The sequence below is a fragment of the Poecilia latipinna genome, unplaced genomic scaffold (assembly GCF_001443285.1).
Source record: "Poecilia latipinna isolate Pla-1442-1.1 unplaced genomic scaffold, P_latipinna-1.0 Scaffold230, whole genome shotgun sequence".
NCBI lineage: Eukaryota > Metazoa > Chordata > Actinopteri > Cyprinodontiformes > Poeciliidae > Poecilia > Poecilia latipinna.
Window position 1 is genome coordinate 428,503 of NW_015112846.1, and position 13,842 is coordinate 442,344.

The 13,842-nt window shown below is 35.2% G+C and overlaps 1 long non-coding RNA gene across 1 annotated transcript in view; it reads left to right on the top strand.

Annotated features, from left to right (window-relative positions):
- The window catches only part of LOC106947219 (uncharacterized), a 31,224-nt gene extending 19,147 nt beyond the window's left edge, over window positions 1-12,077 (top strand). Inside the window, exon 3 of the long non-coding RNA XR_001424944.1 lies at window positions 12,006-12,077. This is a non-coding gene — a long non-coding RNA (uncharacterized LOC106947219). The remainder of the gene's footprint in view (window positions 1-12,005) is intronic.
- The last annotated feature ends 1,765 nt before the right edge of the window (window positions 12,078-13,842 follow it).

Consider the following 13,842-nt stretch of genomic DNA (forward strand, 5'->3'; position numbering starts at 1 on the left):
GTTTGTTTGTTTGTTTGTTTTGTTTTATGAATGGCTGATGTTCCTTTGGCTTCTTCAAGGTTTGTAGAAAGATGACCAAGATGATTTTCTTTGAATTTATGTGTACATTTAATTGCACTGCTGTGTGGCGATGTGGGCTGCACAGTCGGCTGCACAGTGGCACTGTTGCCTTTCAACAAGAAGGTTTTTAATATTTTGTTTTCTTTTTTTGTTCTATGCATCCTAATATTGCCCTACATGGATTTTTAGCCCATCCTCCTTTTACCCAATCACTGCTGCAGGTAGGCACCAATCACCCTGTCACCTTGCAAGAATAGACAGATGTAGACAATCGATGGACGGACGGCTCTCAATTAGAACAGCACATTATTTTAATACAGTTAAAGCCCAAATTATACATGACCCTTGCGGATTCAGATTTAAAGTAATCATTTAGTACTACCTTTTTTTTGTTTTTAAAGGAAGTGAAAAACAGAAGATTCATTAAGTTGTACATTTTTTCTCATGGGGATTTTGGCTTCATGTCATGCTTACTACCATTAACTCATCGTAATTTTATTAACAGCACCAATTCCACCTACAGTATGACATCAATGAAAAAAATAAATAAATAAAAATGATGTCAGCCACCTCTGATCACCTGAGCTCTCATTAAGTCACAACCGGTTAAGCAGATGATCAAATTCAGATAATGTACGCTCTACAGGGATGAATGAAAATGGCTGAACTTGTTTGATGTCATGCAGTTGGTATGAGATTGCCTTTGAAGTTGCCCCAGTGTACTGAACAGAATCCACAGTTTAGTATTTCTCTCTAAAAAGCTCGAGGAAAGGCTTATTTAGGCAGCATGACACAGAGAGTAAAGTAGGAGGCTGAGGATAAAGAAGCTAATCTTGTCAGCCTAAAGCCTGCTCCCTTTTCTGAATAACACTGTGGTTTGGTTTTCTTTGTGCTGCCATTTAAATGGAAATAATGCGAGACTTACTTGGGCCTGTTGATGAACATTTCACAGCTGTCTGTGCCCTGAGACAATGCAGACAATTTGGCATTAAGCATTCTGCAAATGTGCTGCATGTGTTTATCTGTTCTAATGACCTTAAAAGTATGGCTATTGCCAGCATACTAATCGCCTTTGTGTGCTGTGGAGCTGTTTTGCATTCAAAGAGATTGTCTGGAAGAACATATGACAAGGCAGCGCTATTTATTTATATATTTATTTTTTAAATTTATTTATTCATTTATTTATTTGTTGCGAATGCCTCATTAAAATATGGCGCATAATACAGAAGGAATTTCCAGTGTTAACACTTTGTATGATTTTTACAAATCTGAATCTCGTATAGTAAAAGGAAAAAGAAAGCAATTGGGTCTGCTTACAGAGAATATGCAATAATTTGCTGTCAGATGTTTCTGAAAAAATATAACTTACAAAATTGATTAAAAAAAATACAGTTGGTGAAAAAATGTAATAAATGCATTTCTGAAGCTAAAATGTGGAGGTATTGGGAAAAGTAAATCATGTTTATGTTTTTGTTTTAACTCTGACTCCCGGTGCACAATGCATCATTTGGATTGTCAGCATTAGGCTTTTATTTTGAACTGATTGGTAATCATCTTCACACAAGCCTGTGTCGTCCATTACACAGGTTCAACGTTCATCTCTTACAGATAAGCTGTGGATGTCACCGCAAGCTGTCCTTTTGGTCTATTATATTTAAAAACTTTTAGAGAATATTGCTTGTGAAAGTACTAACATCGGTTATGACACTGAGACTACAACACAAAGCAAATGTGTCCTTAATTCCCATTGATGAGCTTCTGAGTTATACAGTTGCAGAAACTGTGTTCAGCATTTTGTGTTTGCTGTATGCCTCTTTAGTTGTGGAGCAAAGTTTTTTTTTTCTTTTTTAAACATCTAAATCACAAAGTAGAGGAGCATCCGAATCTCTTTATGACCCAAACAGGAGTTGAAATCTGGCTTGTGAATGTGCAAAATAATTCATGAGAGTTGAACTTTATTAGACAGTAAATAAATGCCTGCAGCTTTATAGAACTGTAAAAGCTACATTTGTCGATTTTTGCCTTTGCTCTGAGGTTCAGTCAAACTACACAGAGTTTTATGCATTTTGGCCCTGGCCTTGAGTTTTTTTTTTGTTATTCATAAATATTGCATCACATCTGAAATTCGATTTACTGTGCAAATTGACTATTGCACCACCAGAGTCAGAAAGTAAGACACTGTTTGCAGTAACTGAAATGAAAATACTGTGTTCTAATTTTTTTTTCCTTTAATTGTTGCAATATAAGAAATTCTTATTTTGCTTATCAAAATATGAACAAGCTGACATTTAGACACCAACTGGTTAAAGAAAGTGCTGTAAATCCCCTTTAGGGTAATCATTTCCGCAATCTACAAAATATATTTGTCTTGTAATTATCAGTCAGGCCATCAAAGGTTCTGTATCGAGACTGTAATGACACAGAAAAACAAAAAAAGAAAACAAAAATATGTTATTGGATACTTTTTTATTTTTATAACTGCTTTGCGCTCACACACCCTTCATCATGCTAATATGGGGAACTATTGTCCTCCATTGTCCAGCTCATTGGGAAATTCATCGATGAGTGGAATCCGATGTAGATTGTCCAAACACAAGCTCAATGCATTTGGACAGTCTGCATGAAGGCAGTAACACAAACCTCAACCAGATAAAAAAGGAAAACCTCATGCATAATGTAACTTATTATTGTTCAGATGACTACTGCAAAATATAAAGTAGTTTCATTTGTTTCAGCAATCCCAGCTGGAAATTAATTTCTTTCACGCATTTTAAAATTAACATACTTATTAGTACGCTAGGAAGTAGCAACACATTCTGGCTAATGTCAGAAAATAGGCTAATATTTATGTAAAAAAAAAAAAAAAAGGAAAATGTCAAAGCACAAAGCATTCCCTGGAAACTGTTGCTGCTGCAAAGTTGTGAATGATACCAGTCTGTCTACAAAGCACTGAGGTTGTACAAATCTGTGGTGTGAGTAACACCGTTCATGACACTTATACCTGATTCCTAGAAACACTCTTGCACCTGGGACTTTTTACAGGGTAAATGGAACAGAATGTTTCAAGTAACTTTCACTTTTACGGCAATTAAAAATGCAGGAGCTTGAAAGCCTTCACTTCCTCGCACTGTTGTGAAATTTATGTATTTTCATTTGAATTCTTGGCATTTTGCATTGTCACTATAAGTGAAAACGTAGCTGTTCTTTTTGCCACTTCACTACAACAGGCGCGAACGGAAGGGGGGCAACAACACAAAGAGGAAACCACAGATCCATAAAAAAAAAAAAATCGCTATAATAGCAGTGACAACAGAATTTTTAATAGCGTCAATGGCGTGCGCAGTAGCTAGACACTGCAACATTCCCTTTGCTGGGCATTTATTATTTAAGCATTTCAGGAGTGCAATAAGCTGTTTGTAGATTTGCAGATTTGGGGCTGCCAATCATTGGCATTCTTTAAGTGGTCTAGCTGCTCATTGAGTGGGAGATACATGAGGGTGGGGTGCTCCATCACTGCTCTCTTCTTCCACTAAAAGGCTCTGACATTTTTCCCTGGAGGCCCACAGACAGCTTGGTGCCCTCTGTACACAAGTTAATGGCTGCTGTCACTGCGCAACTCATCCATGATACCGACTCAGCAACAACCCAATTACCAGGATTTTGCAGACAGTTTTGATATACATTGTGCTAATTTTACACTATGAAAATAGCACGTTTAGCAGGATGTGAGCTTGAGTGAACATTTTTATTTCACAAATCACAGCACAGTAAACTGAATCAGTGGATTTTCCTTGAATCATCTCTGTGGCCATTTGTAGGCTATTGAAATTACAATATCCTCATTAGCACTTGCATGTGAAATATGTAAACAAAATCAACTGTTAATCATCCTAATGCAACAGCAATCTTATTGCATATTATGTCCATCGCTAGTGGCATCTGTTTTTAAAAATTTAAATTTTTGGTTGCAAAATAACCAACAGATCTTGATAGTATTAATTAATCAAAATTAGGCCTTTCTACTAATTATGTGGGAGCAGCAGAAAGTCATGCTTGCAGTGTCAGTAAAAATGTTCTAAAATAACATTTTGTTGACAAACAACAACAAAAAAACTGTTCTAATGTGCACTTTCTTAATGGATTTGTAGCTCAAGGCTTTTAACATAATAATGGGTAGAATGAACAAGAGCTCATGCAGATCTACTGAAGTGGAAAAGTGAAGTGAAGAGGTTAGATGTTTTTCCTATCCCACCAGAACGGTAGTTTCTGTTTGAAACATTTCTTCCCACAGGAGTTTGATCAACTCTTGGCTTTAAGGAAGGCAAAAAAACACATCACAGAGGGACTAGATAAAGCCTCCCCCAGAGTTCATGATAAGACTCCAAAATTAGCAACATCCAGACCCTTGAAGTGACCACAGTTTATGGTTGTAGAAAGCTTGAAGTTTCACAAGTCAAGATTTTCTTGAGGGGGTATTTTTGGTTTATATAAGCCCTTTGCCAGAACAAAACTTATAAGAGCTGCAGATTACAACACTAAATCAACTTAAAACTGCTTTCTTCAGTCAGTCTTCCTGTGTTGTTTTAACCACAACAATTAGTTGCAAAAGAAGAATGTTTTTTTTCTCAGTGTCCGAGCCAAATAGCAATACAGCAATTCAATGCAAATACTTTCTGATTGTATTTCGGTATTTTGATCTTTGCCCATCTATCACAGTAGCGTTGCCATTCTGTTGTGAGGGAGCCAACAATAATCTCTTAAGTTTTAATGTTTCTGCAGACGCTGTTATTGAAATTACATTTTGACAGCTTACAACACATTAGTCACAAAATACAGCTTGAAGACGTGTAGAAAAGCAAGACTTTCCTCTGCTTCATTTAACTGTCACTGCTCGACACACTGTATGCAGTTCACTTACGAAATGGCTGGTGTTCTTGCATGTTGTGTCTATTTAAAGCAGATCTTTGAGAGAAGCAGGTTGAAACAACTTTTTTGTCAATGTTTCATTTTATGTGATAGAAAACGTACAAATTAACCCTGAACTTGTAACAGATGAGCTTAAATTTTCTGTTTTCTCTTTTAAATTCAAGGGTAAGATGTCAGTGTCTTCAAAGTCAAAGTGACTGTTTCTGAGACAATATTCTTTATTACTTCCTCCTTCTCACTGGACACATTTCTGTATAAAACCATGTAGGATGAGCTAACATTAATTTCTTCCCTTCATTGTTGTGCATTGATCCCTGAGTTTGCGATTCCCTTCCAGAAATCAATACTCTCTTTAACAACTTTTGAGTTGGTACTTGGCTGTCCTCTTACTTTCTTTAATGTTTCAATATTCTTGAAGCAGGTTTCAACTTCAGAGACATAATAAGAATTAATGCTATTTTAATTAGTGACCATAAAATTTTAAAAGTAAAATACATAAGGCATATAGGACATCACATTGTTTAACCCGTTTATACCTCAGTTTCAAATCTCCTGGATATTTTTTGCTTATTTTAATTTTACGCGGTTCTTTAAATGTCCTGTGAATAAATATATTTGCCCATTTATATATATATATATATATATATATATATATATATATATATATATATATATATATATACACCAAGTTATTTTCACAATTTACTATCTATTAAAAGAGTTCCCTTTAGATTAATTTTACTCCCTGCAACAGTGGGCGTGACATTACCGTAATAACCCCAATATTGGCTAGAAAGCGCAACGTCCCCCTTCAGAAACCGTTGGAATTTTTCAGATAGTGGAAAGTGTAGTGGAAGTACGGTACTGCAAATTTGTCTGGATAATTGCTGATCCATTCGGTCTGGAAGGCTTACGATAACAATTTGATTGAAAGCCAAAATGCCAAAAGTTCAGTTGTTGTCATTAGATATTAGTGATTCACTTAGTTTGTAAAGTTTGTTAAAATATGTAACCCATAAATCTTATAAGCACATGACAATTCTCTAAACCAACTTACTCTTGAGCCTAACCTTTCATAAATTCTTTGTCCTTATAAAATGTAACATATTTAAGTGTGTTGGACAACATTTTAAGATGTATTATTTGGTGCGCTTACTAATTTTGCATGAAAGCATTTTGTGATGTGTAAATATGGAATAGGTTAGAGAGCACCACATAATGTGATATCGGTCGTTTTTGTGTTTGAAGTCCTTAGGAAGCTTTCTATCTAGCCAAAATTCCCTGTCTCAATATGGCCAAATGAACACACTCCAAGTCTCTGGTCTGAATTCAGAGCAATATGCTCCTGAACTATCTCTGCGTTCTACCTTCAAATAGCTGTCATGGAGACTGCTCTGCACTAAATCAATATCCAGTTAATTTCAGGCCACACTCTGATCCCTCAGCAGTGGCTCATACATACTGGCCTGCTCTCTGGAGGAAAACTGTCAATGAGCAGAAAGCCTGCTGAAACTCTGGCAAGAAACGAGAGCGTTGGATAAACCTCAGAAAGGTTTGTCCTCAAAGAAGAGCTTTATTATCCTTGTTTTTCTGTCAACAGCTTATATGCAGGGAAAAAAAAGATTATTTAAGCTCACACTTACTGATGGCATTTTTCACTTGTATAGTTAAAGGAAGTCACTTTGAGAGTTTTGATTGGAATTGCTTGTTTTTTTTTTGTGAAAAACAGGTTTTCAGAAAGTTTGTGTGAAAAGAAGCAGTTCCTGTAATTACACTTTAAAGGGTAATTTAAGACTCTAATTACTTCCCATAAGCCATAGAAAAATGGTTGCTTCTTAAGATTTGGCATGCATTAGTTTTCTTGAAAGAACATTAACCCATTAAATTGCATCAGGTTGCTTTTGTGGCCACGTAAATCTGTCGACCTTTAATGTGCTCAACATCTTTATTCACGTTTCAAAGTTCTTCAATGTTGTCGGAGAGCTTCCTGTGGTAAGGAACTGCCCAAACTGTGCTACTGTTCTGTTAATTTCTACAATACAAGTTTCACCCTCCTATATATTCATGCAATTCGTCCTAAAGGCTGAAAATATTTTGCAATATCCCAATGTGAAAGTTATTAGGACATTGTCATTACATTTATTGTTTTGTTTAGCTGTCTCGCTGTGTTTCAGAAGTTTCTCACATTATTTATAAGAGTCTAAATGCACTACGTTAATGAATCTAAATAACGAGCTTCACTTTTTCAGTCCAGCAGCTGTTACATCCAGCTTAATGTGTGCTGCTTTTTCAAAAATGTGTTTAAAATAAAATAAAATGGAAAGACTTAATTTCAATGTGATTTTTGAGTCATTGTAGTTCATAGGATATATATAATTCATCCTAATGTAGAGAGTGACAATCTTCTCACATATTCCTTCTAAAACTATATTTTTGCTTTATGCCTTGTGTGCTTATGGATAAACATGAAGCTAGGGTAAAAATTATATTGGTGTGCATATGTTGTTTCAATATAAACTGAAAGTTGACAAAAAATCTGGACTGACTGGTTGTCTGCCAAAAAAACTACCACAGACTTGTACATATGAGGAGCAAGTTTGTTACACAGGGTTAATCTAAAGTTTTATAAATACTCTATATAACGTACACTAGAACTTGACAACCATACTTTCAGTGCCCAGATAATTTTACTAACATCTGCTATTTTCCTCAATTGAGGTTACATCACAGGATCATTGTCATCACTTTAACCTGCGTTATACTCATGTGGTTTTACTTTAGCTTATGCTAAAACAACACACAATTCACTGCTATCAGAAATTATTTAATTAAAAATGAAGGAAGTGTCATGACACCAAAATGTTTGCACTACAAGAAAATGTTGCAGCTCCAGCTTAGTTGGAAAATGGTGTTATTTTTTTCAAGCATATATTTCTCCTAGATCTTTGATAAATAGTCCTTAAATTAAATGCTTGGTGCAACAGAGGCTAATGGGGGAAACTAGAAAAGCAGCAGGGTTGGAAAACAAAACTATAGAAAATGATGGATTTATCCCAGCTGTTTGCCAAAGGAGAAGGTTTCAGGAAGTGCTGTGGGTATGAAGTCAACTTGGATAGCATCCAGGACAGCTGAGGATTATTTATGACAGTTGCAGGAATCGCTCGCTCAACATCAAGTGGAGAACAGCCTCCCCTCCATTATTTACACTTTCTAATCTATATTTCTGTTTGTCTAATATATGAATAGGGTGTTAGCAGAACATTTTAAACAGAATTTACAACCTTGAAAAACAATTTTAACAGCATATTAATATTATACCCTCTGGACTTAGTTGGTTGTACAGTTACTTGTGACTATAAATGCATACAGAAAGGGATACTTTGACATGCCTAATAAACTATGCTAATATGAATGTGAGCCACTCGTGACAAGCAAGAGCTCAAAGACCAACGTTTTTTGATTGTTTTCTGTTTTCACAATAAGGTCATAATTCTTTGTATCAATAAATATTTGAAGATAAGCTTTACTTCCCAATTTTAGGCCAACTGAGATGGGAAATGTCTCACGGTTAAAACTGCCATATGTGTAGTAGGACCACAAATAACTCTAACATGACTATATATAACTATATACACTATACTCGGAAACTTAATATGTTGAAATATAAAAATAAAAACGCATAAAAATGTAATAAGTATGTTACTTTTAGATGTGTATTATGTGTTCATTTGTGCGTGTTACTTTTATTGTGAAATTATTTGTATGCAATTCTGGTAAAAAAAAAAAATATATATATATATAGGGACATGTATCACTGCTGATACATGTCCCTGGGAAAAGTATCAGCAGTGCCACCTTATCTTGAGTGTAGGAGGAGTGAAGGAAAAATCGTCCATGAATAATAAGTTGTCTCTCATAAAATAACACATTGCTTTTAAACCAAACAACCAATACATCAAGGTACATATATTTTTCCATTGAGCTGTCTACAGCTCAGGCACTTGCTGGGAACCATATTTTGGACACATTTAAGGAGCTCTACACAAATCAAAATAGAAATGGGGAAACAACATTTGCAGTTAAAATAAGAAAACAGCTTTTCTAAGGATTATGGTCAGAAAACCATGTTGGTTACTATTTAATTAGAATTTTTGTTCTTTTTTTCCAATAGTTTTTTTTGGTATGTTTTTGGTATGTTTTAATACACTGTAATACCTTGATTGTCTACTATTATTATTGCTATTATTACATTAAAAACCTTGGTAGTTTTTAACGTAATAAAAACTACGAGCAATAAGAGTTGTGTGTTAAAATCAGCGATGTGCATTATTATTGCCATTTTTAACATTGCTAATTCAATTTTTTTCTAAACTCATAAATTCATTGCATTGTTTTTAAAAAAGTTCAATGAGTTTAATCCTAAATTAGTTCGTAGAAAGTGTTATGATAAGGCAAGATCACTCTGTCCACATGGGAGTGTAACTCAGGATGAAGAAACCTCTGACATACTGAGAAAAGGTGCAGCTAGTGAAGCTCATGGTGTTACCTGAAACATTTGGTGAGACATTTTTGCCTTATGAGCCAATATTATGGTAAAGAAGATGGGGCAAAAAGATTTTCAACGAAACATACGTACTTGCATGTAAGTTATTTGCAAGAAACCACAGAGAAATTGATGTTAAAGCCCAATGGTCTGATCTTAATAGAGTCCATATTAAGTGTACTAAATTGTATTTGATGCATTTTGCAAAAAGCAGGTGAGCAATTACTTAATGGTTTGTAAAGGGCACAAACAAGCAACTCTGAATTATGTTTTAATCACATATGTCAGGCTGTGTATGAATATTTTGTACCTCATGCCCGAAAAAGTTACTGCCTTACTAATAAACTGTGCCTATTTGTAATCACAGCACACGTTTACCGTTCTGGACTCAGCTTGATGCATTAACCTTTGGTTTAATGAATGGGGAAAAAACCTTCATACAGTCAAACATGTTGCATTTATACCATCTAACTGTAAGATTCAGCTGCTCATGAGATGGACCTCAGACTTCATATCAACTGCACAAAGTGTCTTTGCTACCCTTAGGTTTATATTAAAGCTATGATTTTAAAACGTTTGTCCTAATCATTTTTATCAGATTTGATTTGGTACCCCAGGTCTTTTAGACTCCTCAGGTGTTTTGGGAAGGGTCCTCTACTAATACCTAAAATGAGAAGTGAGGCATGTTTATTATGTTATTTCCCTCCCTCATATGCACACACACACACACACACACACACACACACACACACACACACACACACACGCACATATACACAAATTACCCTTGCTTGTAAGGGTCTTTAGTCAGCATAGATTGCCTGAGAGCCTTTTCCCTTTCTGCAACTATACTGTGCAGTATCAAACAAGCTGCCAAAGATGATTCTTTAATTTTTGAAGAACTCTCTCGGACGAGTTGTTTCAAGATTTCAAATTGTTTCAAATCCATTACTTAAGTGTGTTCATGAATGATCTCCAAATGTATTTATGGTGTCTAAGCAATGATCCTTTGCGAAATATAATGCTTCTATCGTTTGCAATCTTGGTGTAAGTGGTGCCGGCAAAGTGCTTTTGTGCAACCCTGAACTTCAAAAGCATTCTGAACAACTTTTCCGTCTGCAGCAGTGTTTACTGTATGTGTTGCTAAACTCAAATTAGAGTTGGTAACTGTGATGACATCCGGCACATTAAGCACCAGAGAACTGCATTAGCTTTTCTCATGAACGGTGCTTCCCGTTGATGTATCTGTCAATTCATGTGTCTGGTGCCCTTTGTTACAGCACAGTAACGCAATTTGGTGTAATGCAAATACACGTGGGATGTTATTTTCCAGTAAGCTTTGTTTTCTCTTGTTCTATTAGTTGTTTTGGAAAGGAATAATAACTTTGCAGTGTTTATGTTAGTGAAGGAGACTGTTTTCTTGGTGAGGACATTTTTATTTACTTTTTCCTTGTTTGGTCCTCCATCACATTTGCAATTTCTGCTGAGGATATTATACATATGGTGATATAATTCAAGGGCATTTGCCATAATGTTTAGCATGTAGAAGTAAAACAGAAATATGGATAATGCGTTGTAAATCTTTAATGCAGTGCAAGTCTTGTTGAAATTTATACTACAAATAATAGCTCTTTGGATTTCTTTTGCCAACCCTGAAAGCTCCTTTCTGTTGTACTTGGGTCATTTTAATTGCTCACAGCAGCTTTAATGGCATAATCGCCGAAAGCTTAACTCTCTGGGGAGAAATTGCTCTAATGCAGATCCCCTGAAAGTTTAACAGCACAGCTGATCCATAATAATACAACTTTGAGAATAATGCCTTGAACGCATTACATTTGCTATATATAAATGTGTGTATATTATTTGTGATACTTTTTGCAGTTACAAAACAAGTAGGCAATCACACCCAATGAATAAACAAAAGAGGCCGAGTTATGTAAAAGCCGCCATACTGTGAAAATTGAAGTATTCACATTCAGAGCAACTGCATGGTGTAATCTGCCTACAGCTGCTTCTGGATGGTTTCTTCAAAAAGAAAGTTTCCATTTCACTGTTAAATTTGTACATTTCTTTCTGCTACATGTTTGTGTATAGGTTCTTAATTTTTTGAGTAAGGGTGTCCCTGAAATTATATTTATAAACTAAGGCTTCTGGAAATGTTCAGCAGCCTTTCAAAATGGCATTCTGATGCTTTTTATTCAGCCACTTTTACAATACGAAGCATCCGTATTTTGTTGCTGCATGTTAAAAAAAACAACAACAAAAAAAAAACAACAGCAGCAGCAAGAAAACCCAACAACAATTCATATCTGTGAATAAGCAATCTTTAACTTCCCAAAAGCTTAAAATGATGCATTTGAAGTTCCAGGCAGGGTTCTTGCCTCCCCTGTTGCATCTGTAAAGGTCAGAGGAATATCTAGCATCTATGAGACGTTCTGATGCATGGCTCTTTTTTCTCTCTCTCTTATTATTCTAGGCTTCACAGAGGAGGAAAGGCCAACCTTGTCATTGGAAAAGGAGATACACGAACAAATGTATTCAGGTGAGACCAAATAAAGCTGGTTGAAGTTGGCCGACGACTGAAACCAGATCCCCTGTTGGTATTTATCTGAATGATGAAAAATATGTTGTTTGACTGATGTCTGTGGTGGTTTGTTGATATTTTATATGATACTATTTTGTTCTTTTTCATAAAATGTATGATCTGGCCATTTAGCTTCTAATGGATCTATTATAACATTCACGCTTTAAACCAATTAAGATCAGATTAAAACAGTCTTTTGCTTGTTTTTGCATTGTAACGTGAATTTGGCCACCAGTTGCTATGACAATTTTGAGATGGTTCACATTCCAGGTTTGTCACTCAATCATCACAAGGTTGATTAAAACAAGTAAGATCAGTGGATACTGCTTAGGCCACAGAAAAAAGCGCGTCTATAATACAATAAAACACTCAAATGAGTTCTGAATTTATATTTATTTACACTTAATAAAATCTTCACTTGTACAGAAAAGCTTGATTTTGATATCAGTGTGGTTTGATATAAGATACAGATTATTAAAATGTTCAAGTTAGTGTAATTGGCTTCATTTCAGGTCAAATGAAATAACTTTCTTTATAAGCAATTTGCCTTAATGTAGGTGAAATTACCTTTTCTTTCTTTGCTGCCTGTCATTTCCTCCTCTGTTCTAAATTTATGGTCTGTCAAATTAAGATCACTTGTACCACAATAAATCTTGAAAATAATGATTTTGACTTATGCATGCTCCAAATGCACATGTTGAACTTTTAACAAAAAGGCCAAGACAACGTTAACTGAAAGTTAAAAGGGTATTTGTTCTAAAGAACAGTGCGTCTAACAAGCAGGAGAGCTATAAAAGACAGAATAAAACTTGTCAAGATGACAATTCTCATAAGGATGCAAGTTATTTTTTCTGAGAGCAGAGGACTGAATAATAAGATGACAGTGCCTTAAAGGCTGAAGAACATGGATATGAGGTGTGATTGAAGGAATAAAAGAAAAAAAAAGGTTAGAAAAGCCACACTTGTCACAGTAATGACAGTTGCAATATGTCATTTACAGCAGTGCTTTCTTTAAAGAACAAAAAAAAATATTCAATAGACTACCCGAGTTACATCTTGAATTTAAATAAAAAGGCTTTGTCTTTACTTTGTAAAGCTTTCTTGTACATGTTTTGAATGACATTAAGCAAAATCACTCTTCTTGCTTCCATTCTTTTGTTTTATATATTAGCCCAGACCATATATATGTTGAGTGTGTTTACACTGTTTTAATAAGAACTAACATTTTGCATCTGTATTGTACCAAGTTATATATATTCTCAATTTCCTGTTTTTTTTTTGTTTGTTTCTTTTTCTGGGTGATTGTGAAGAATAACTGGAAGAGCAAATTTTTGCAGCTCACTGTGACGTCCTAGTAAAATGGGTCTTTCACATTTTTTATTCTAAATTTAATCACTTCTGTCATTCTTTTTAGGAAGTGTGAAAGTAGCCCCATGGCTAGAATAGATTTAGATAAATACAGGGCAAGAAACGCACGTCAACAGAAATCAGCCAAGGCCTGGCAAAGTTACGCAGCGTCAGGCTGATGGAAGAACTGACATGCTGGAGATGTGTCTCAGCAACTAATATCCTTTTTCATCTGTGCTGGTTCCGTTCAAATGTTTAGAGATGATGGAAAGCAATTTGCAAAATGCTAAGAACATTGGAGGTCAGTCTATTTCTATTCAATCTGAATGTTTTCAAGTGACTCTGCTTCCATTGGAGACCACTGGAAACTGGTGAAGATGCA